This window comes from Peromyscus californicus, unplaced genomic scaffold (genome assembly GCF_007827085.1).
Source record: "Peromyscus californicus insignis strain IS unplaced genomic scaffold, ASM782708v3 Scaffold_8__1_contigs__length_139910024, whole genome shotgun sequence".
NCBI lineage: Eukaryota > Metazoa > Chordata > Mammalia > Rodentia > Cricetidae > Peromyscus > Peromyscus californicus.
The window spans coordinates 40204443-40228223 of NW_026294606.1; the positions used below are offsets into that span (position 1 = coordinate 40204443).

At 43.2% G+C, this 23781-nt stretch overlaps 1 long non-coding RNA gene across 1 annotated transcript in view; it reads right to left on the minus strand.

The window, feature by feature from the left end:
* Window positions 1–23781, minus strand: part of LOC128103129 (uncharacterized) — an 84863-nt gene that overhangs the window by 17624 nt on the left and 43458 nt on the right. Inside the window, exon 2 of the long non-coding RNA XR_008215632.1 lies at window positions 20083–20219. This is a non-coding gene — a long non-coding RNA (uncharacterized LOC128103129). The remainder of the gene's footprint in view (window positions 1–20082; window positions 20220–23781) is intronic.

The following is a 23781-nucleotide window of genomic DNA, read 5'->3' on the forward strand; positions in this document are numbered from 1 at the left end:
TGAGAAGAGAGTGGAAGGAGATAACTAGCGAGGCATGGACACCACAGTCTCAAAAATGTGGTTGATCACCTGACTAGAGAGGCAGGACTGAGCTCTGGAATGACTGGCAGCCTTTGTCCCCAGCCCATCTTCTCCATCTGGAAAGGCAATAGGAGACTGATTTTCAGGATTTTAGCACACTGTCCTCTCAAACTGTGGGCTCCCTGAATACAGTTGAGTTTTAAAGATTCGACTCCTGTCTCTGTTCTTCCAGTTACAACTAGACAATTTGTACTTTTGTTTGCCAACTGTCAACTCTATCTGAAGGGCAAAGGGAGTCTGGGCCCTTTGGCTATGAGAGTTTTATATGTGAGGCATTGAGAAGGGCCACGAGCTAGAGAGAACTTAACTCAGAACAAGGGAAAAGGTCTGTGCATGGATGAAGGCTGGGAAGGTTCCAAACTCATTTCCTGTAATTCCTTCTCTCCTTTAGGTTTCCATAATGAAGAAATGCTAGGATATCAAGTGCTTGCCAAACCCATCAATTCTCAGAAACGGATAAGTGGTGCCTTTGACCCTACATCACAGACCTAAAAATTATTACTCCTACCAAAAACCTAGTCTTCCATGCTCTAATAAATAAACTCATTACCCATGCTCACACAAAAGACCCTAATTAAACTCAGAGAACAAATGTGTATGTGGGTATAGTATATTACTATAGCTATAGATTTTTGTAAGTATTACTAAACTTAGAATTTTATTCTTTCAACATGGATTTTAGCTATCCAAATCATAAGATGTAAAGATTGTTAAAAGTATGTTGAAAACAGTCAGAATTTTGAGATGTCTGATTAGTAATCTCTGAATCTCAGAAACTAATGTTTCAGTGGATAGCAGACCTGGATCCACGAAACTAGAGTCTGGGATATGAGTTTTCAACCAGAAAAGATGGGGACCCAAAGTGCATGCAAGAAGCTCTAAGGATGTAAAGTGCTTTCTGTGCTGGACTTTTATCAGGAGAAACTACACACAAAGATACTGTACAGTCAATAGCTGAGCTGACAAAGAATGAAGTTCTGCTTAACAGACCACCAGGGAAAACAGACAAGGAAGTGTAGATAGAAAAATCTATGGGCATATGACAAACCTGTACATCTTAAGAAACAGCACATTCCAGGTTCCTGAGCTGGGATGTCTCTTGTACAGACTATTTCCTTCTGTCCTTAATGACCCAAGGGTCAGAAGATGCTCATACTCAGAAAGACTCAAAATGTGTTTCTGTTTTAAACAAGGCTGTTAGCAACATATTATGCCAGAATTTGAAACACTGAAAAACTTGCTTTTTAGTCCCTGTGTTATGATTCTAAAATATATCATTATTGCCAAAGAAATATGCTTTAAAAAACACACACACAAATGTAGCCTTCCATGCTCCAGAAATAACCTACCATTCGTGTTCATGCAAATGAGCCTATACTCAGTAGTTCATGAAAAGACATGAAAATGCTGGGGGGAGTTTTATTAAGGAGAAGAAAGGAAGGAAGGGGTTCAGCAGAAATGGGAGGGAAAAGAGAGAGGGTAACAGTAAACACGACCAAGATACATTATATACATGTTATGTATTATAGACATGAGATCTGTCCTCCATAGGTATCACACATATGTGGTTCATGTGCAGACAAGCAGGCATACACACATATGCATAATTTTTATAAGGTATATATTACTACCTTTTAGCTGGGTGTGGTAATACACACCTTTAATCCCAGCACTTGGGAGGCAGAGGCAGGCAGATCTCTGAGTTCAAGATCAGCCTGGTCTACAGAGCGAGATCCAGGACACCCAGGGCTGCACAGAGAAACCCTGACTCAAAAAACAAAACAAATCAACTTTCCTACATCTCCCTAGCTCTTTTTCATCCCTTGTGTGACTTCCCAGTGATAATTTACATTGATGACAGTCCAAGTGAATACATTTTATCTCACTCTTTGCTTTCCATTCTTAGAGGAAAGCAGCTTGTACTTGTGTCCTCTTAGTCACAATCTATCTTAGAAATCCTTCCAGAAGAGAACACATGCTCTTACCATATGATATTGGATGCTGTTATGATATGAATGAGCATCTTAATTTATGTAATTATTCCTATATTAGCAAGGTTCTCCAAAGAGACAAAAACAGTGTAATACAGAACTAGGTAGACAAATAGATCTCTCTCAGAGCGGACACCTGTTTAGATAGATACACAGCTCACAGATGCTGAGAAGTTCCAAAACTGGCTGTTTGCTAACGGGAACCCTAGGACACAGATAACAGGGCTGATTCCAAGGTCAAAGGTCTCAGAACAAGGGAAGCTGATGATGTAACCCTTCAGGCCACGGCCTGACAACAGGGGGACCTTGTTTAGATCCTGGGCTTACTGAAGAGTGGGAGTACAAATGTCCTAGAGAAAAAGAGGAGTGTGTCCTCGGTCCAGGGGAGAGAGCAGACTCCTTTTCATGTCCTTCCCTCCAGGCCTGAAGCTGTTCAACAAACACTAAGTGAGCAGAAACGGCTTGGATAACTCAGCTCCCAGCACATGGACCGGAGGTCACGTGCAAACCACAGTACAACCCATGGTGCTTGGTGTTTGGGTTGTTCCCAGTTTCACTTACTAAAACAATTTCCAAACATTTTAACCCCAGTTCACAACTAAACTGCGACTGTAGTCGTGTGCTGCTGGAATTGGTGAACCAGCTGAAATTCAAGTCGGTCTGAAATTCAAGAGGCTTTTCCTCAAAAACTGCATTACCACAATATTTTGAACCTTAATTTCTTCATCTCTAAATGACTATGAAAATGAAAAACCATCAAAAGGATAAAGTAGAAATAACAAAAATAAAAATGTATTAATTTCCAATATTGTGTCTTTTGTGAGAGCTAAAAACAGCGTGCTCTGATAGGAGTGGAGTCCCCAGATTTCAGAAGAAAACAGAACGATGACAGAGGGAGGAAGGTGGTGTCTCAGATGACCTGTTTGGGACACCTACTGCTAAATCGTCATTGCCTGCCCTGCCTGTGTTAGGACCCACACACCCCTAAACTGCCTGCTCCCTCCTACATGCTTTATCCCCCTTGAAGACTATCTCTTCCAGCCTGAGTAGGTAGCTCAGTGGTAGGGCACTTGCCCTGGGTTGCATCCCATGCCTGAAGAGGTGGTCTCTGGAGAGGTGGTCTCTGGAGAGGTGGTCTCTGGAGAGGTGGTCTCTGGAGAGGTGGTCTCTGCTGCTCTGTAATCTGTTCAGTGCATTGTTCTGTTCTCTGTTCCCACACAGTACCTGATGATGTCTGGCATGTAGTAGTGAGTTCCTCAAGAAACAGCTGATTTCCTAAGACCTATGCTGAAAATCCAAAAGGTAAAGAGACAGAAACACCGTCTCTGAGGCTGAGTTGGAAGGACACCACGCTTATTCTAAAGAGTACATCTATGGTCCAAAGCAGGAGAGAAAGGGAAAATTAAAGAGCTGTGAGAAGGAAAGGAACCCTGGCTACACTTTTCTCTAGCTGAGAGTTTGTGAATTCCAGCACAACCAACAGAACACACCTACAAGGAGGCAATTTCCTTTTCTGTAGAGACATTTCAAATAGCAATGTTAAAATAACAACAGACCGTGCTTGAGACCCACGTGTGTGAGACCTCTGAGTTTTCAACCTTCGGCTTCCACAGCTATATGGCTGTAACTCTCTGAAAACAGGATCACTTTATTTACTGTCAAAATCTACCTTGACTCCTTTGTGACCTAGTGTAGTTGGGTCCCTCCAAGCTATGTGACCTATGGGTTTGTCTTACAGCTTGTAATCATGTCCAGTACACCTCAGAAACCAATTACGATCTCATTTAAAAAAAGTTAAAGCACCTTAGAAACCCTTGGGATCATGAACTTCAGAAGCTCCAAATCACCCAGACAGCTGTGGAGGCCCTCAAAAGAGACTCCGGAGAAGCCTGCAACATCTTGCCTATTCTCTGACTTTTTAATAAATGTTCAGTTGGAAGCTGTGCCTCAGCACCACCCCCCCTCCAAATCCTGCCCCTCAGAAAGCCCACCAAGGAGTGGCCCCTCCCCTGGAGCTCAAGGTCCTACCTACAGGGTATTTAAGCTCCAGTCTATAGACCTGCCACGTGATTTCTCCTCTTCCCCCGGGATCTCCCGGGAATCCCTTGCTCAGATTAAACCTGGTCCTTTACTTTTAATTCAGTTGGATCTGGCTTATTGCGTCAGCAGAGAAACCCACTACCGAGTATTCAAAATACTTATCAATAAACACTTTTCTCTCTCACCCCTTAGTGCCTGAGCTTAAGTCTATGCTGACACCTCTATCTGTTGGGTTTTTTTTTGTTTGTGTGTGTGTTACTTCTCTTGCTGTGAAAAAATAACCATGACCAAGTGCAACTTGGGGGAAAACTTTATTTCATCTTTCAGGTTACAACCCATCATTGAGGGAAACCAAGGCAGGAGTTCAAGGCAAGAGCTGAAGCAGAAACCACAAAGGAACTCTGCTTACTGATTTCCTCCGCCTGGCATGTGCTGAGGGGCCTATTTGTACAACCCAGGACCTCATGCTTAGGAAGGATGCCACCCGTAGAGGGCTGGGCCCTCTGACATCAATTAGCAATCAAGAAAATGCCCCTAAAGACAGTGTTCACAGACCAATCCATTGAGGCCGACCCCACTTGAGACTCCTTCAGATGGCTCAGGGCTGTGTCAGGTTGACAGCAGAAGCTAACTAGGAGAGCGAGGATACACGTCTGTGTGTGGATGTGTGTGCACCTATGTAAGTTTAGACACAGCAGATACCGTGAAGTAGTGAACATGTCAAACACAGCAGGGCCTCCTTCCAGGAGCAGAGGCCTCCAAGACAGAGTGGTGCCACTGTTGGTTTTACTTTACCTTGACACCAGACCTCAGTGAGGATGGGAAGCAGTCATCCTTCCGGGGCTCCTAGAGAAACTGAGGTGGGAGAAGAACCCTTAGATGTTTAGCCCATTGAGAAGAAAGAGTAAGTGAAGGGCAGAGAATAAAGGGAAACTCTCATTTTTCCTAGAGAAGTAAGTCCCTTGAGATTCTGGATTGGTCTCCACCCACCTGGATTTATAAATATGCTACATAGTTTTCCTGTATCTTAAAGAAAATTAGGAAGCAGAAATGCGTAAGGGGGAAAGGATTTATATGTATTTTAGCCAAAGCGGGTAGACAAAGATCCTCAGTTTCTCTCCCCTTTTCTGCAATAGTGCTATAATTTCATTTTTAAAAATAAAAGATGGAACACAAGTTGGGAAATGTGCATTCTTAGCCATGAGGTAAGGTGTCAGAATTGTACGAAATATCTTCGTGTGGGTCAAGTTCCTCTTCAACCACAAGAATTTCAACCTTTCCTTCCCCCATTGCAGGATTCCTGGGGAAGTATAATTCTTTGAGGTCCATTATTTTATTGGAAACTTGAAGACGTCTCAGCAGAATTGTCCCATGTTAGGGAAACCAGGGTCTCTTCTTATTAGTCTCATTACTAAAAGAACTCAAGAACAAACTCAAAAGGAAGCTTGAGAACAATTTTATTAGAGTTTAAAAGAAAAACCCCAGGACAGGAAAGCTGCCTGGAGGAGGAAGATGGGAAAGAGCAAGAGAAAAGCCCTTGCTGCGTGAGTCAAGCCTCAGTTAGGCAGGCAGACCCAACAGAACCTCATGACAGCTCTGTAGTAACTGCACCAAGGGTAATTCTGGACAGGAAAAGTACCATTATCTTCCTAAAGGGATAATTATTCTTCATATCATTTATTATTTTAATCTATTTTTTATTTTTTAATTATGTATATGTGTATATGTGCATTTGCATATGAGTGCAGGTACCCTTGGAGGCCAGAAGAGGGCATCAGATCTCCCTGCTCCTAGAGTTACAGGCAGTTGTGAGCCACCTGCTGTGAGTGCTGGGAACCAAACTCAGGTCCTCTGCCGAAGCAGTACACACTCTTAGCCCCTGAACCTTCTCTCCAGAGCCAGCCCCCACCTCCAGCTATCTCTTTAGCATGGTTTAATATGAACTCGCTTTCTGGAAGGGTGGTCCTTTTGCCAAGTGATTGACAGGCCTAACTGGATTACTTCCTATGTTTTGGGTAGCTTAGAATGTTAGGTCTCTACCCAAAGCAGAGAAATAGCTTTCTCTGCTGGGCCTCCTCAAAACCTAATGGAGGTAACTGTAACAATTGTTTCAGTAGTCTGAGAGTCTGACAGATGAGCACAGTATCTCTGGTAGAACATCTCCAAGGTCATGGTTACAGGTAGACTAAGCTAACTTGTGTATTAAAACAAGAATCTTAAATGGTTTTATTAATAAAAAAAACCTTAGTGCCAGCTATTGGGGTAAATTCTGAAAGTTCAGAGAGACAAAACAAGCCAAAGCTAACCTCACCTCGCCAACTTCTCAGCCAATCCTGTTTCCTCAAACTGGAAGCCTTTGAGTCCTCATCCAAATGGATCTCAGTTGAACTGTTGCTAAAAGCCTAAAAGCTTAAAAGCCTCTAGTTCCTGGTCCTCACACCTTATATACCTTTCTGCTTCCTGCCATCACTTCCTGGAATTAAAGGCTTGTGTCTTTCCCAAGCAAGACATGAGATCTCAAGTGCTGGGATTAAAGTTATGTATCACCATGCCTGGTTCTGTTCCCAGTGTGGCCTTGAACTCACAGAGATCCAGGTAGATCTCTGCCTGTGGAATGCTAAGATTAAAGGTGTGTGCTACCACTGGCTAACCTCTGTGTTTAATATAGTGGCTGTTCTGTTCTCTGACCCCCAGATAAGTTTATTGAGGTGTACAATGTATCAACCACAGTGTATGATCCACAGTTTCTATACATCCACACACTCAGCTGCATTTCAGCCCGTTTTGTCATTTTCTCAGATCTCACCCTGAAAAACATGCATTTTGCGGCCTTTCTCCCTTTCTATTTTATATTCAGATTCTTTATGTACCAGCAGAGTGAAATTATCCATAAATGTAATATCTATACAACAGAACCAACAAATACTTCAAGCTTTTTCTTTTGTTACCAGAGAGTTAACTAAGACATCTCCCAGCACACCACAGCCTTAAACAGCTTGTTTCTTCCCAACAGTAAGTCTCCCCTGCTGCCTCTCTCTCTAACACACACACACACACACACACACACACACACACACACACACACACACACGCACACACACACCTTGTCTTGTGCCTCCTTCCCACCTAGAAGAGTCCCCTCATTCCTAAACCCAGATGTTTCAGTGCTGACTTGAACGCCACACTTCATGATTTTTTTTTCAGTTTACTGAATATTTTAGTGTTATCTCCTACTTATCACAACACCTCCTTTTCCTGTTGTTTGCTTAAATATCACCACTCAGTAAAGCCCTTCCTGACTATTCCACTCCCAAAGGGAAACGATATCTTCCCCAGGGGTGGTGGGATGGATGTGGATGGCGATAATGCCAACGTGAACTTTCTGAGTAGCAGGGCCTGAGATGCCGTGAGTAGATACATTGTATACATAGCAGAGATCGTTAACTGCAGCCCCAGGGACTCCCTTGGGGTTGCCTGGCAATGAGCTAGGAAGAATGGTTGCTTCTTTCCCTGTGGGAGAATTAACCAGTGCCCAGGTGCTAGGAAGCTGCCTTTCCCAGCTGACACCCACACAGAAAATATCTGTTCTCTGTATTCAAATCCGTTCTGTTCTTTCTCTAGGAAATGGGGGAAGCATGGGCTGTGGAGCCCGGGCCCCTCCGTGTGAGGCTGCCCCCACCTGGATACCCAGCTCTGCCTCATGCAAGAGAACAGGCTGTGTGCATTTCCCATGGGTTGCTGCTAGCATAAATGACTCTGGTGCCTCCTGACAGAAGAAACAGAAGCCAAGAGTGGAAAGACCTGTTAGAGGGCAGTACACTGCTCCTGAGGTGGTAGTCCGTGGAAATGAATAGCTTCACACTTCCGTAAGAGGCTAGGATCTAACTTCTCCTCATGAGATCAGGAGATAAAAAGAGGTCAAGCAGGACAGGGACTCCAAAACAGTAGTTCCCAGAATGTCCTTAATGGAGGCCAGGATGCCAGAAGAGCATTTTAGTTCCTATTTCTTTGTCACCTCCAAAGCAAATGCCTCGGCCTGAAGGCTGTACTGCCTTGGGTGACTGAAAGTGAGATGAGGCACCAGGACACCTAGGTGTGCCCACTGGACTAACCAGTTCATCTTCCTTACTATACCTCACCCCAGTTTCTGCAATAAGTCTCCTAAAAGCCACAGACTACTACCTTGATGGTACCCCACTTCCTGAGACCCCTCCTTCTACACAGAAGCTCAGTGCCTTCCCTTTTACGCTTCCCACTATGGGTCTATAATAAAAACCTCTCTAAAACTCACCCTGGAGGGTCCTTGAATTTCATTCTTCAAATTCTTGAGACTAGAACTTTGGGGTTGTTGTGTTTCTGGGATCACTCCCCCAGCTGCCCGAGAAAGGCTTCATCCTTTGTAAAGTGTCTTAGTTAGGGTTCTTATTACTGTGAAAAAACACCATGACCATGGCAACTCTCATAAAGACAACACTTAATTGGGGTGGCTTGCTTAGAGTTTCAGAGGTCCAGTCCATTATCATCATGATGGGGAGCATGGCAGCATGCAGGCAGATATGGTGCTTGAGCTGAAAGTCCTATATCTCACAGTCAACAAGAAGTGGACTCTGGCACTGGGCAGTATCCTGAGCATAGGAAACCTCCAAGCCTGCCCCCACGGTGACACACTTTCTCCAACCAGCCATACCCACCAACAAAGCCACACCTCCTAATAGTGCCACTCCCTATGAGATTATGAGAGCCAATTACATTCAAACAATCACAAGTAAAGAAATCTCAGTATTCCCATATCATTTCTAATCATTTTTCTAATCACCTTAGATCTCATCTTCTCAAATAGTTCATAATGAAAACAACAAGCCAAGAGTCTTATCTGGAACTTTCTATCTTTTGGAATGCCCCCTGTCTTTTATCTATTCTTTCCCCACTGTCTTGGTCAGCTCTTCCCCCTCCCCCTTTGGTAATTACCTTAGTTTTTGTTTTGTTTTGTTTGAGACAGAGTCTCACTATGTAGCCCTGGCTAGCCTGAACTCACAATGTAGATCAGGTTGGCCTTAACCTCACAGAGCTCTACCTGCCTTAGCCTCCCAGATGATAGGATTAAATGTGTGTGCCACCACTACCATGTCTGGCCAACGGGAAGCAATGACAGAAGGTGGCAGACTGACTAGAATAGTTCTCATCTTCCTTTTTCCTTTCTTGTGCCTTCTCTGTCTTCTCTGGTGCTCCCCCTCTGGCCCCACTAAAAGCCAATCTGCTGGTCCTGTGAGCGGGCACGTCACCTACCTCACAAGGTTCAGTTCTGCTTCTGCACGATGGTATCATCTCTCCCGACCTTGTTTCTTTAGCAGAGGAGATGTGGTACATTTCTGCTGCACTCTGGTCGCCCCCATCCTCCTTGGGGTGCCTCTCCACTCCTTCATCATCTGATGGCCTGATTACCTCCACCGAGTTCCCTCTAGGTAAATTGTCTGAACTATTTCCTGAGCCACTGTATGAATACACTCACTAATGGTGGAACTGGATACAATCAATGATCACTCCTTTCCAACGGAGCTGGAAGAAGATGGTGCCGAAGGCCTTGCCTGGTCCTGCAGATGACACTGTCTCCGGTGCTGCTGGAGCCACAGCAGGGGGCTCCTTCATCAGGACTGCCCTCTCCAGTCTCCTGCTTTGTGGACTGAGAACCTTTGGACAGTCTGTGGTCCTGTAAATTCAAGCATGTTGACTTGCTGGCTAGTTTTATACCAACTTGACACAATTTAGAGTCGTCTCAAAGGAGGGAACCTCAACTGAGAAAAGGCCTCCAAAAGATACAACTGTTTGGCATTTTCTTAATTGACAATTAACAGGGGAGAGCCCAGCCCACCGTGGGTGGTGCCATCCCTGGGGCTGGTGGTCCTGGGTTCTGTAAGAAAGCAGGCTGAGCAAGCCATGAGGAGCAAGCTAGTAAGCAGCACCCCTCCATGGCCTCTGCATCAGCTCCTGCCTCCAGGTTCCTGCCCTGCTTGAGTTCCTGCCCTGACTTCCTTCAGTGATGGACTACAATGGATGGATGTGCAAATGTAAGCCAGATAAACTCTGTCCTCCCTACTTGCTTTTGGTCATGGTGCTTCATCATAGCAATAGTAACCCTAACTGAGAGAGTTGAAGACTCCAAAATTTCTCCACAGAGAAAACTGAGGAAGTATGTTCTGGTTGGGAGCATGAGGACAAAGGGATGGGAGACCTGTAGTTGAAGCCAACGGGGTGGAAGCATCTCATATGAAGACAGACAAAGGGGTGGGAGCACCTCACATGAAGACAGACAAGGGGGTGGGAGCACCTCAGATGAAGACAGACAAAGGGGTGGGAGCACCTCAGATGAAGACAAACAAGGGGGTGAGAGCACCTCATATGAAGAGAGACAAAGGGGTGGGAGCACCTCAGATGAACACAGACAAAGGGGTGGGAGCACCTCAGATGAACACAGACAAAGGGGTGGGAGCACCTCACATGAACACAGACAAAGGGGTGGGAGCACCTCATATGAAGACAGACAAAGGAGTGGGAGCACCTCAGATGAAGACAGACAAGGGGGTGGGGGCATCTCAGATGAAGACTGACAAGGGGGTGGGAGCACTACATCTGAGGACAAAGGATTGGGAGCACTGCCTGTGAGGACAAAGGGGTGAGGGTACAGAGAACAAGAAGAGAGTTAAAGGGGAAATGGGGGGTGAGCCCAAACGTTGAATTCCCTGCCATAGAAAGAGAGTACCCTCATGGAGACTGTAGAGATTCTAACAGTTAATCATGTCTCAACTTTATAAAATCAGTTCACTCATCCTTCCTTATCCCACAGGTTAAAATAACTCAAATCCTGCCATTGTTGTCTTTAAGACGCAGTGTAACAGTTGTTCACATGGTTTGACATTGACATAGAGTCTAAGTGTCTAGAGGTTATTTAAAGTATGTGGATGATGCACATAGGTCACATGTCTGCAGTACTACTTCTTGTATTTTATATAAGGGATTTGAGCATCCATGGACTGTAGCATCTGTGGCAGGCTTGGAATCAACCCCCTTAGAATACCACAAGACTACTGTTTGTTTACACTCCTACAAATCGCTTGCTATCTCTTATTTTGCCTCTGTATTTCTACCCTACTCCCAAAACAAAGAGGAGTGTATAAAAACAAAATAAAGATTAAAATGGCATTCTCTCACACTTGGGAGAACAGTCTTTTCCAAAGGCAGTAGAATTAGTCACTGGAGGAATTTTCCCAAAAGGGCAGAGAGCAAAGGTAGGTCTCTTAGCTGTACAGACCTACAAGGTACATTACATCTTAGATTCAGGTTTGTCTTCTGTGGAAATGGTAGGAATAAGTCATGAGCTTCCGGTAAAATCTAAGAGAGCTTCTGTCCTGTTCTTAGAACAGTTTCCGGCACGTGGCATCGACTCTCCAGGAAGCTACAAGTGCGTCCCACTGTCTGATTTGCAGCTCTTCACCTTTATGTTGTTGCTGGTGTAAATTACAGAGAGCTGGGATGATTGTTACAGTCCTGTGGGGGGTGCTCTTGGTTGTCAGCATGACTACATCTGGAAGTAACTAAAAGCCCAAGAAGCCAGGCATACCTATGAGGGAATTTTCTTGATTGGGAAACCCACCCTAAATCAGGCCACATTTTCTCATGGCAGCCTAGATAAAGGGCATGGGGGTGGGGGGCTTTTGCTCTTTTTTTTTTTTTAATTTGTCTACTTGCCCTCGCACTCACTGGCTATATATCCTGCTACTGAGGCATCCCATTCACTAGTATTAGAGCCTACTTCTTAGGGATTCAGCTGAGATACCCAGTCTTGGGGACCGACAACTATTGGATCCTTGGACTTTCTGTTGGGAGACAGCTTTTGTTGGAGCAGCTGACCACAGCCTGTAAGCCACTCTGATTAAGTCCCATTATATAGTCCGTTCTGTTCCTCTAGAGAACCCCTAAAATAAAGCCCATGAAGTTCAAGCAGGAGAAACCATAGGGGGAAATGCAAAGTGTTGCCCAGTGCTGCAGGAGACACAGCCCAGAGCTACCTCAGTCACCCAGGAACTTCCTTTTCAGGGACCTCTGACTCACACTGGCTCCTTCAATGCAAAAAAGAATTTCAGGACATGCAAGTTTGAAGCAGAGTTGCATTTTATTAAGAAGAGAAGGGGGACTGGGAAGCAAGCTCGGTCAGAAAACGGCCTGCTTTGCAGAACTGCCGGCCTGAACTCAATCCCCAGAATCCATGTAAAAGAAACATGGAACCAGGGGCTTCTAATACAGAGCTGGGCAGGAAGAGAGAGGCAGATCCCTGGAGCTCACCTATTTGGCCAGCTGGAGGCCAACTAGAGACCCTATCTCAAAAACAAGGTGCCCTTCTACAGAAAGACAAAGTCCTCTGGCCTGGACACACATGTGCACACAAATGTGAATGCACACACACACACACACACACACACACACACACACACACACACAAATAGAAGAGTTGAAGAAAAGAATGAGGTAGACCCAGGACCATAGGTGTGGGTTTCTCAAGGAGAGTCTCACTTCATTGTCCACTAGCAACCGTTTTCAAGTCTTAGGAAGCTTTGGGGGTTTAATTGTTTAGCCAGTTTCTACGGTACTCCCTCTGCCTCTTTCCCCCTTTTCAATAAATATGATTACAGGGTAGGTCGGGGCGGGGCAGGGGGTGGGGATGTCTTGGATAGAATTATAACCTGATAATATAGAGCCATGTATCATAAAGGTTGCACAAGGGGTTGCAACGTGTCTTTTATTGTAAATGGGGTTTCTGGTAAGATTCCTAGAAAAAGGAAGGCACAGAGCTAAGAAACAAGAAATAAAGGCCCTATGTGCTTGGGGCCTTGAAAATGTCTGTGTGCAAAAGAAACATTGTCTCCACATTAGCAACCTTCTCAAGTGGTAATTGTGTTGCAATTCTTGACTTTCAGCTGGTGATAGGAGAGAGTGAGGGGCCTCTCTCCCCACTCATGTTTGGGAAACTTTTCCAGCCTTACTTCCTGGCCTCATCTAGAAAGAGGAGAGATCACAGGTGGTGACCGGTTCCCTGTAACTTCTCAACAAGGAAGAATGTGATTCACTAGTGTGCAGTCATGTTTTTTCACTCTTTGTTCTTTGGGAGCCCGCCACCAGCTCCCAAATAAAGACACGGAGACTTATTCTTTCTTATGAATGCCCGGCCTTAGCTTGGCTTATTTCTAGTCAGCTTTTCTTAAATTATTCTGTGTACCTTTTGCCTCTGGGCTTTTGCCTTTCTCTATTCTATATACCTTTCTTTACTTCTTACTCCGTAGCTGGCTGGGTGGCTGGCCCCTGGCATCCTTTCTCCTCTTCTTCCCACTCCTTCCCTCTTTTCTTTTTCTCCTTCTATTTATTCTCTCTGCCTGGCAGCTCCACCTATCCTTTCTCTTGCCTAACTATTGACCATTCAGCTCTTTTTTACTCCAATCACATGTTTTAGACAGGCAAAGTCACACAGCTTCACAGAGTTAAACAAATGCAACATAAAAGAATGCAACACATTTTTGCATCATTAAACAAATGTCCCACTCATAAACAAATGGAAGTACATGACTGACCTGTCAGAAGCACTGACCAGTGGACCTGTGCTTTTTGCTCTCCTGAATCACTCATTCTGGAGAAACCATCTGCCGTGACATGAGTTGCTATGCAGCCCTGTGGAACATGAGCTATAATACAGAACCTTCTGCCAACAGCCACCACACACTTGCCGGCTTTGTGATTCATCAGAGCCCATTCTCCAGCCCATTGGGATGTCTGAAGGTCCAGCTCATATCTCATGAGAAATCACACCACAAAACCATGCACTCATCACCCCCAGTTCCTACCATATGAAAGCTACATATGATAATAAAGTTTTATTGAAATTTTAACCTGCTATGATGATTACTCTTGCTTGTCAGCTTGATGGAATTTAGAATCACCATCGTAGCATGTCTGTGAGAGGTTTTCCAGATGAGGTTAATTGAAACAAGAAGACCCACCCTCAGTGTGGATGATACCATTGCATAGGCTGGAGTCCTGCCCTGAGCCAGAGTTCAGCACCATTCACCTCTCTCTGCTCCTTCGCTGTGGACACAGCATGACCAGCAACCTCGAGTTCCTCCAGCCATTCCTCCTCCTCCTCTGCTGGACTCCACCTGGGGGTCTGTGAGCCAAAATGAATTCTCTCACGTTGCTTTTGTCATAGCCACAGGACAACTTAGACACTCACTCTGTTTGTTGGGAAGTTTGTTATGTGTAATAGATAACTATGTAAGAGTTTATCTGCCTAACCATTTATGCTAAACCAGTGGCCTTTATGAATTAGTGAGCTTGCTTAATAGATAATGCTTAGATTTACAAACCAGCAGAGTCATATAATACAGAGTGTAGAAAAATAGAGCAAGTAATAATCAGAAGAATGATATTGCTAGAATATGTATTTTGAAAGTCCTCCAAAGCCAGTGGGTTGAAGACTTAGCCCCCATCCTGTAACACTAATGGAAAAAGGTAGAGCCTGTAGGACGCAGGGCCTAGTGAAAGGACCTCAATTACTGGAGTATACACCAGAACCCCAGCCACTGTCTCTCTCATTCTCTCTTGGCGTCTCAGCAGCCATGAGATAAGCAATCTTCCACCATTATGTACCACTTCACCATAGTCCCTAAAACAATGACTGCAGCCAACCAAGTCCACACCAAAACAGTCAAAGCAAATCTCTCTTCCTTATAAGTTGATTTCCTTGTAGCTGAAGTTTTCCTGTGTCCCACCCGGTCCTCAGCCGCTCAGATGCAAGTTAACACACAGACGCTTATATTGATTAAAACTGCTCGGCCATTAGCTCAGGTTTATACTGACTAGATCTTGCACTTAAACTTAGCCCATTTCTGTTAATCTATATGTTGCCAGATATTCCATGGCTTTACCTGTGTGTCATTACATGCTGCTCCCTGGACAACAGGCTGGCCTCTCCTGACTCAGCCTTTCTTTTCCCAGAATTCTCCTTGTCTGCTCATCCCACCTATACTTCCTGCCTGGCTACTGGCCAAGTAGCTTTTTATTTATCAACCAATCAGAGCAACACATTCACAGTATACAGAAAGACATCCCCAGCACTTCCCCTTTTCTGTCTAATCAAAAAGGAAGGGTTTAGCTTTAACATAGTAAAATTACATATAACAAAACAGTAATTAAGCAAGAATTATAGTTATAATATCTAGTCTATTTGTATTTGGCAAAATTAAAGAAAATATTCTATATATCCTATATTTTTGAGTCTAAAGTTTTATGTCTAATTTATCTTTTATTATAACCAAGGAAAATTATAACTATCTAGTCTTCAATTACATCAAAGGCCTCAGAAGGATACAATATTACCTAACTAAACAGGAAGAGCATTATAAGCAACTTCCAAAAATCTAGAATAACAGAGACAGCTGACTACCTGGACAGTCACCCAAAGTTCACCTGCAGTGTTGGGGCATTCATCTTCAGCCTACAGACCTAGAGTCTCTTAGTCATTTCTCTCTGTGTCCTGTAGAATGTCTGGCAGTTTCTTCTGCAAAGCAGGAACCTAAAGGACCCTTTTGCCTTGCAAAGTTCAGTGGTCACCTTCCTATGGGTCCTGTATGTCCAGTCCATACAACATTTTGTCAAGCAGCCCAGGCAAGAATAGTTTCTTGCTCAAATGGCTATTTTTGCCAAGAAGAAGATAAACTCCATATAGAGTGTCTTCTATGCCCATCTTTCTCTCTGAAGTAAATTGGTGCTGCCAGGAACAGACGTGTCTCATTGTCCAGGAAAGTCTAAGTTTTTAAAACATTTTAAATGCCATATTCTGTAGTTCTTTAAAGTGTTTGAAGATTATCTACCTAATTGAATTATATCTATGTATACCTAGAAAACTTAACATGACTATAAGTTTGACTATCATATAAGACTAATTACTAATCTGTATTTCTTAATTATCCATTACAATTTAAATGAGTTACATAAACATAATACCTTAAACAAGAGTAGAAATATACATACAATATAACAATTAACTTTAAATTTGTATCAATAAACTAAAATCTATACCAATGTAAAACATTTTAAACAAGTTGTTGTTCTTTAAAAGTAGGTTCAATAATCTACTCTTTCATCCTATCATATCTATAATATCCCATATTTCCATATCATTTCCTCAGATATTTGGTTATAGTGTTAGAAAGCTAACTAGAAGATAGAGAAGCTGAAGAACAAGAAATCCATAAGTATTCTCTTCTTTCTCATTGAAATTCCTTTACTAAAGTCACCAGCAAGACCTTTGAATAGAGAAATGGCATTAATTAGGAAAATGGTTATAGAACCAATATTAAAATTAATGAAAAGCAGTTAGCAGCTATGAAAGCATTGTTTTATTTAGACCATTTTTTCATAGAGAACACCCTTGTTTATTTTCAGAATTAAGAAATATGTGTACTGCTTTTAAGAACAGAATGTCCATGAACACTTATGTCTTACAGTCTTAAGATCTCCTATCCCAAGAAAGCACATACTAAAATCCTTATTCCCATATACAGAGCATTGCCCACCTACACTTCTTTCAAAAATGCTAACTTGCCTGCAGATTCCAAAGAATTACCTCCTGGTATCCCATACTAACTCAATAACCTCTATCAAGCTTTTTTCTTTAATTTAAGATGTAATCCTCGGGCTGGAGAGATGGCCCCTTGGTTAACAGCACTTGGTTAACTCCACTTGTTGTGGAGGATGCAGGATGAATTCTCAGCACCAACATTGCATGGCTCACAACTGCCTGTAAATCACGTTCAAAGGGGGTCCAATGCCCTCTTCTGGCCTCTACAGGCACTGCAGGCATGTGGCACACAGATGTACATGCAGGCAAACAGACATTCACAAAATAAACCTTTTTTAAAAAAAAAAAAAAAAAAGAAGGAAGAGTGGAGAAGGAAAAGGCACCGTATAATAAATTTTAAAAGGGTATCTATTGCTACTTCAAATTTTTGTCTTAAATAGGTCATGTATGTGTGAACGTATTTGATACAAAATGTGTTTCTTTTCGAAGGTTATTTACAAAATGGGTTCCTAAAAAGAACAACTAGTCAGCTACTGAACGACAGTAAATGTAAACCATTACTGTTCAGGCAACTCATGCTGTATAATAATGATGCCCAAAATTTATCAGCTTAAAGAAACCACTTTACTCTGCCCACTTACAGTTTAAATTTGAAAGGTCAGGCCACACACTCATGTACTGGGGTCTTACATGCTGATGGTCTTCTGGAAAGTGACTGGACCCCGAGGCCTCTGACCTCAGTAATGAGTTAGTATCCTGCTGGGTTGGTAATATGATGGAATGATGGCGAAGTGGCAAAATTTGAAGGTGGGACTCACCTAGAGGAAACTGGTAGGTAGGAGTATGCCCCGGAAAGATGGCTCTTGTACCTACTCCCCCTTTCCCTATTTCCCAGCTACCATTGGCAAGAAGCGTACTCCACCACACACTCCTGCCACTGGGATAGTCTGTACCAGCAGAAACTCACACCCATGGCGGCAGAACTGAAAGTTCTAAAGCCCTGAGCACAGACCGATCTCTCCTCCCTTGAGCTGTGTCTCTCCGGGTTTCTGTCAGTGGAGAAGAGTCTGCTCCTACAGAGCTGGCGTGTCAGAAATTCAGATAGAGGGCAGAGGAGTTAGTTTATCCTTGTGCCCTGATGTTCAGGGCTACAGCTAGGATGCAGGGAGCTGGAAACCTTCAAGACTCCTTTCATGCTTCTGGTCCTAGCACTTAGGGCATTCAGAAGCAAGAAGGACTTGGCAGAGTTTCTAAGCGGCCTCCACGTGCGGTTGTCTTTATCATATTCACTGGTATCAGCAGCACTACTGATGATAGCTCAAGAATCCAAGGCTAAAAACAAATTATCCACATCATAGAACCATGAGCACACGCATGAGACTCTATGAGTAGACATGCTGGGCTACTTTTATTATATGAAGCAGCTTCTTCAAAGTTAAGAAAGAGGCGAACCGGTCTGTGGGCCTGGTGTGACTCACCTGTAATCCTAGCCCTTCAGATGCTAGGCCAGGAAGATCATGAACTCCCTGCTGACAGAACAACCCTCTGGCTCAGAAAAGAAAAAAAAAAAAAAAACAGCCTAAATATAAACAAAACACTAAAGGAAAATGCTTGTTGAGGGGATAAGAAATGGGAAAAAAAAATCAAGGCACAAACTATCACCTGTGCTATTATTTCAAATAATTTTAAAAAAGACAATAGAATCATATTGCTCAAGGATAAGATACATAATAAATTAAGAGAGAAAAAATAAATGAATTATTGAAATGGTTTTCCAAAGTCCAGGTTATGAGAAAGAGGAAGAGTATCTGAATATCTGAGGAAATTAGCACAGAAACAAAACAAAACCTTAATCACATTTTGAAGTACACACGATCTTTGCTCATAAAATGTACACCCTTACAATAGAAACTTAGAAAACACATGCAGATTTAGACATAAGAATGAAAATTCTACCACTCGCAGGAACCTATATCGTATTTTAATTGTTTTCCCCAGCTGGTGAAATAAGTGTTATTCTGAATTATTTTTAAATTTGTAGAAAAATTGCAGAAAGCATTTAAGAATTTTCTTATTTCCCTCAACTGGCTTTCAGTCATGTTGGTATTTTACATAACTGTATATATTTATGAAAAATAGGAAATGGACATCGATATACTGTTAACTAAACTTCAGATGTTTTTCCAGGTTCCACAGATTTTCCCACTAGCATCCTTTGTTGGCTCTTGGACATGATTCAGAATATCATGGAATTTCATTTTTATTTTTCCTTTGTCTCTTCCAGCATGTAAAAGTTTGGCAGTGGGCCTCTCTTTTGAAGACTGAGGTCAGTGGGGGACTGAACACAGTTCCCTGTGTGTGTGCTAACTAAACACCTCACCGTTGACTCCCATCCCTAATCTTGATCACTCATTGAAGACTGTCCTTTGGTTTGCATTTGTCCAATGTTTTCACTGGAGTGATTTTATGTATCATCCTGGCTGGTTTTTATTGTCCAATTGACATAACACAGAGTCATATGATGAGAAGTGGGGTCTCGATTGAAGTATGACCCAGATTATGTTGGCTTGTGACCATGTCTGTGAGAGGTCTTCTTGATGGTTGATTGAGGTGAGAGGTCCAATTCCACTACGGGAATGCCATCCCTGGGGAAATGGTTCTGGGTTGTATAAGAAAGCCGGCTGAATGTGAGTTAGCGGGAACAAGCCAGTGAACAGCTTTCCTCCATGGTACCTTCAGGTTCTTGCCTTGAATTCAAGGCGTGACTTCCCTCAATGATGGACTAGAACAAGTAGGATTTAAAAAACCTTTTCCTCCCTGTGGTGATTTGAGTAAGAACAACCCCCCTTAGGCTCACATATTTGAATGCTTAGTGACCAGGGCGTGGAACTCTTTGATAGGATTAGGAGGATTAGGAAGTGTAGCCTTGATGGAGAAAGTGTGTCTCTCTTGGGGTGGGTTTCAAGGTTTTAAAAGTCCATGCCAAGCCCATGCCAGGTGTCTCTCTCTCTCTCTCTCTCTCTCTCTCTCTCTCTCTCTCTCTCTCTCTCTTCCCCCCCCCCCTTTCTCTCTGCTTCTCTAGCACCATGCCGGCCACGCCTTCTGCCATGATGATAATTCACTGAACCTCTGAAACCGTAAACAAGCCCCCAATTAAATGCTTTCTTTTATAAGAGTTGCCTCGGTCATGGTGTCTGTTCACAACAACAGAATAGTGTTTATCACAGCAACAGAAAGCAAACTTGAAGATATACTTTTTTCCAGGAAACATTGCCCAAATGGTGAAACACACTTCTTGATATGAGGAGAGAATGGCACAGATACATCTTATTACTTTGTGAAATTTACCTTACTAGGTCAGTGTGGTTTCTATTGGAATTCTTCACTGTGGATACATTATCTTTTTCTTCAAGTGAATAGATGTTTCTGGGAAGATACGCAAAACTCTGGGAATCCCGTTCTTCCACATACATCATAGACTGCAACTATAGGAATATAAGAGTGATTGCATGATAGTCTCCTTCTTTCCTTCTATATCTATTACTTAGACTTAAACCATGTGAACGTTTTCACCACCTCTATTTATGTGTAAATATATATAATTAAATACATACATATATATATATATATATATAATTCTGTGGGTTAAAATCAAAATCAAATTCTTATTCTTTTTATTCATATTCTTATTCCTTTGTCACATAGTGCTAGCTCTGGCCATTAGGAGTTCCTCGAGACTCTCTGGTCTTCATTTTTTAAGAAGCTTCCATTTTTCTTTTCTTTTCTTTTTTCCCCAATCTCATTTTCTCACCTTGCACCATACTCCAGGTCCATTCTATACTCCACCACAGCCCTAGCCATGGAATCCAGCAAACCTCAGGAAGGAACGTTAGTTCCTTTTGTTGGTAAAGGGTGTATAAAAGCCATAAGGAGTGAATGACTTCTATGTGTCATCAGCTGACAGAGAAGACAGGTACATAGACGTATGCATATACTGACCTGCCCATATTCACAGGCAGACCTGTGATCTATTGCTATAAATGTGGTTACACTTTTAAGTGAGTTCTAGTAATACTGTAATATAAATTAATTTTATTAATATCGCTGATGTCCACAAGAGAAAACTCTAGTCTCACTGTCTACAATATAGAATGTTTTACAAGTTTGTGCAAGGCTAATGTAGAGACATCTATTTTAAAAACAATAACTCGTATTCCTGAAAAAGTACTTCCACTAGCTCACTGCATGGGGAGCTGTGTCTTTGTGGCTTTGGGCTTACAATGTTCAATCACTAGTCTTCCTCCATCATTTAAGTTTCTCTTTATCTTTCTAATGCCCCTATGTTATCAAGGTCTTCATTTTTTAAAAGGTAACTTTTCATTAATTCTTTAGGAATTTCACATCATGCACACAAATCCTACTCACTTCCCGGTCCCTCCATAACCTCCCTTCACTCTTACAGCAAACCCCCCAAGGAAAATTTTTAAATAAAAATATTAAATAGAAAAAAACAAGAATCAAATGAAAAAACTCACTTTGCTCCTCCATCTTTCCCACTTCTCCATCACCTCTCCATCATCTCTCCATCACCTCTCCATCACCTCTCCATCATCTCTCCATCACCTCTCCATCATCTCTTCATTCACCTTAGTGGCACTGGGAGCTGTGGTGCTGTGTCAAGCTGTAGACCCTCTTGTCCAAACAGCTTAACTTGCAAATGTTCATTGCAATGACTAGTGGGTCTGCTTCAAGGCCTCTCTGGCTTCTGGTACACCATCAGTACTAGACCCTTACCAAAAGGCCTCTTGGGTATCCTGGGGTTGCCCCACGTCATGGAGATTCTGCAGCCCTGGTTCCACAGGACTAGTGACTTCATGCACCACACTTCAGCAGGTCATAGATGACGGGTACATGTTAGGGTGGGCCAACTCAAAACATTGGATGTGGGCCTGGGTGGTACCTGAGTTAGTCCAAGCTTCCGCTGGGACCACCCCCTCAGACAAGCGCCATAGCCTGTTCTGCACCTACGCCATATCGGGTTCATCTCACCTGTGGTCAATTTATCCACTCCTATTGTGAGGGATGAGGTCAGCTCTCTCATAAGGGGCGGAGCCAGCTCTCCCTGGGCCAGGATTATTCGGAGCCAGCTCTCCCATGTGAGGGACCAGCTCTCCAGCTTCACTAGCCAGTGTGGGGCAGGACCAGATCTCCCAGGATCAATGAACGATGGGTCCAGCTCTGCACGGCCCTCCCATTTCAACACGCATGGTTTGCAAGGCCCACAGTGGTAACATGGGTCACAGATGTCAAAACAGACCCCAGTTGCAGCATGGCCTTGGGAGGCAGCGCAGGGCACCCAGATCTGCATGGCCGCAGAGGCAAAATGGCTCTTGGACACCCACATGGCCACAGGAGGCATCCCAGACCCTGGGCAACCCTGTGGCCTTAGTTGGCAACACGGGCCATAGACATCAATACAGACCCTGGCTATGGTAGGACTACGGACCCAGACATGGTCCTGGGCAGCAGCCTGGGCCTAGACATCACCATGGCGCCAGATGGCAATCAGGCTGCCCACATCAGCGTGCTCCTCATCTCCTTCACTTCCTCAGTTCCCCCTCTCTCCACAGCATACTGCTTCTCTTTCTCTACCATTTCCCCACCACCTAGCTGCTCACCACAATGGCACGAGGTGGGCCTGTGGGTATCTTCCACCCGCCCATGGCCAAGAGGCGTTGGGTGGCATCTCATGGTCTCCATTCAGTGCAACTTCACTGTTTGTCAGTGTTTGTATTCTATTGGATTCCTGCTGATCTTAATCTCTTGTTTAAGAGCTTGTTTTGTCGGGATAGCAAACATTGTTACAGTTGCAATCTAGTGTGGTATGAAACAATGTATCCTCTCTTCCTATAACCCTTTCTTTCTATTTATTTCTCTTCTACCTCATATAAGTAAGCAATGACTCGATTTTTTTTTTTTTTTGGTTTTTCAAGACAGGGTTTCTCTGTGTAGCTTTGCGCCTTTCCTGGAACTCAGGAGGTAGCCCAGGCTGACCTTGAACTCACAGAGATCCGCCTGCCTCTGCCTCCCGAGTGCTGGGATTAAAGGCGCGCGCCACCACCGCCCGGCGCAATGACTCAATTTTTACTTCATTTTTCCTGTATTTATTCTATACAGATGAACAAAAAGTCTCTTTCTTATTTTGCCTTCTTTATTAGAGAGTTTTACAGCATGAATATTCTTTTGGATTTATCTTATTACTTGAATGTATTTCCAGTAATTCTGTCCAAATTAGTTCTTAGACAGCTTCCTCAGTTTCGCAGCTGTGTACTATTCCATCATATAACACACCCTTGTTCATCAAACCACCCTCATTCATCTGGGCACAAAGATTGCTTATGATTTTTACAGTTCCAAACACTGCTACAAGGCATAGCTCTCAGTATACAACCCAAAGCTTTATTTTTTTTTACTTACATGAAAAGTGATGCCTAAGATAATAAATAAGTACTCTGTTTATTATAAAACATCTCATCCACAAAGTCTGCCTTTAATACATTAGCTATGGTAGATCATATATAGCATCATATTAAAATGGCAAAGAATTCAAAATTGGGGAGCAAAAGGGACCAAGAACATGCCTCCAATTTCTTTCACCTTTTCTGCAAATCACATTGTTCCTCTTACCACATTTGCTAACCTGTCCAAAATGGAAATGATCCGAGTGTCCTACATCTCTAACACTCCCGAATCCCTAGAGATGATTTTAAAAGTCAGACAGGAATAGTGGGTTATGCCTATCACTCTAGTACATAGGAGGCTGAGACAGGAGCGTTGAGTGTGAGTGAATCCTGAGTAAATGTGTGTTGTTTGACATAGACATGGTTATGGAAAGAAAGAGAGAGAGAGAGAGAGAGAGAGAGAGAGAGAGAAAAAATGGTGCATTAGCCCCAAGGTGGTGGCAAAGCCTTCCTCTGGTGAGGCTCAGAAGGATGGCAAAGTTTCCATCTGGTCCAAGTATTAACAGTGTATACAGAAAACAATCAC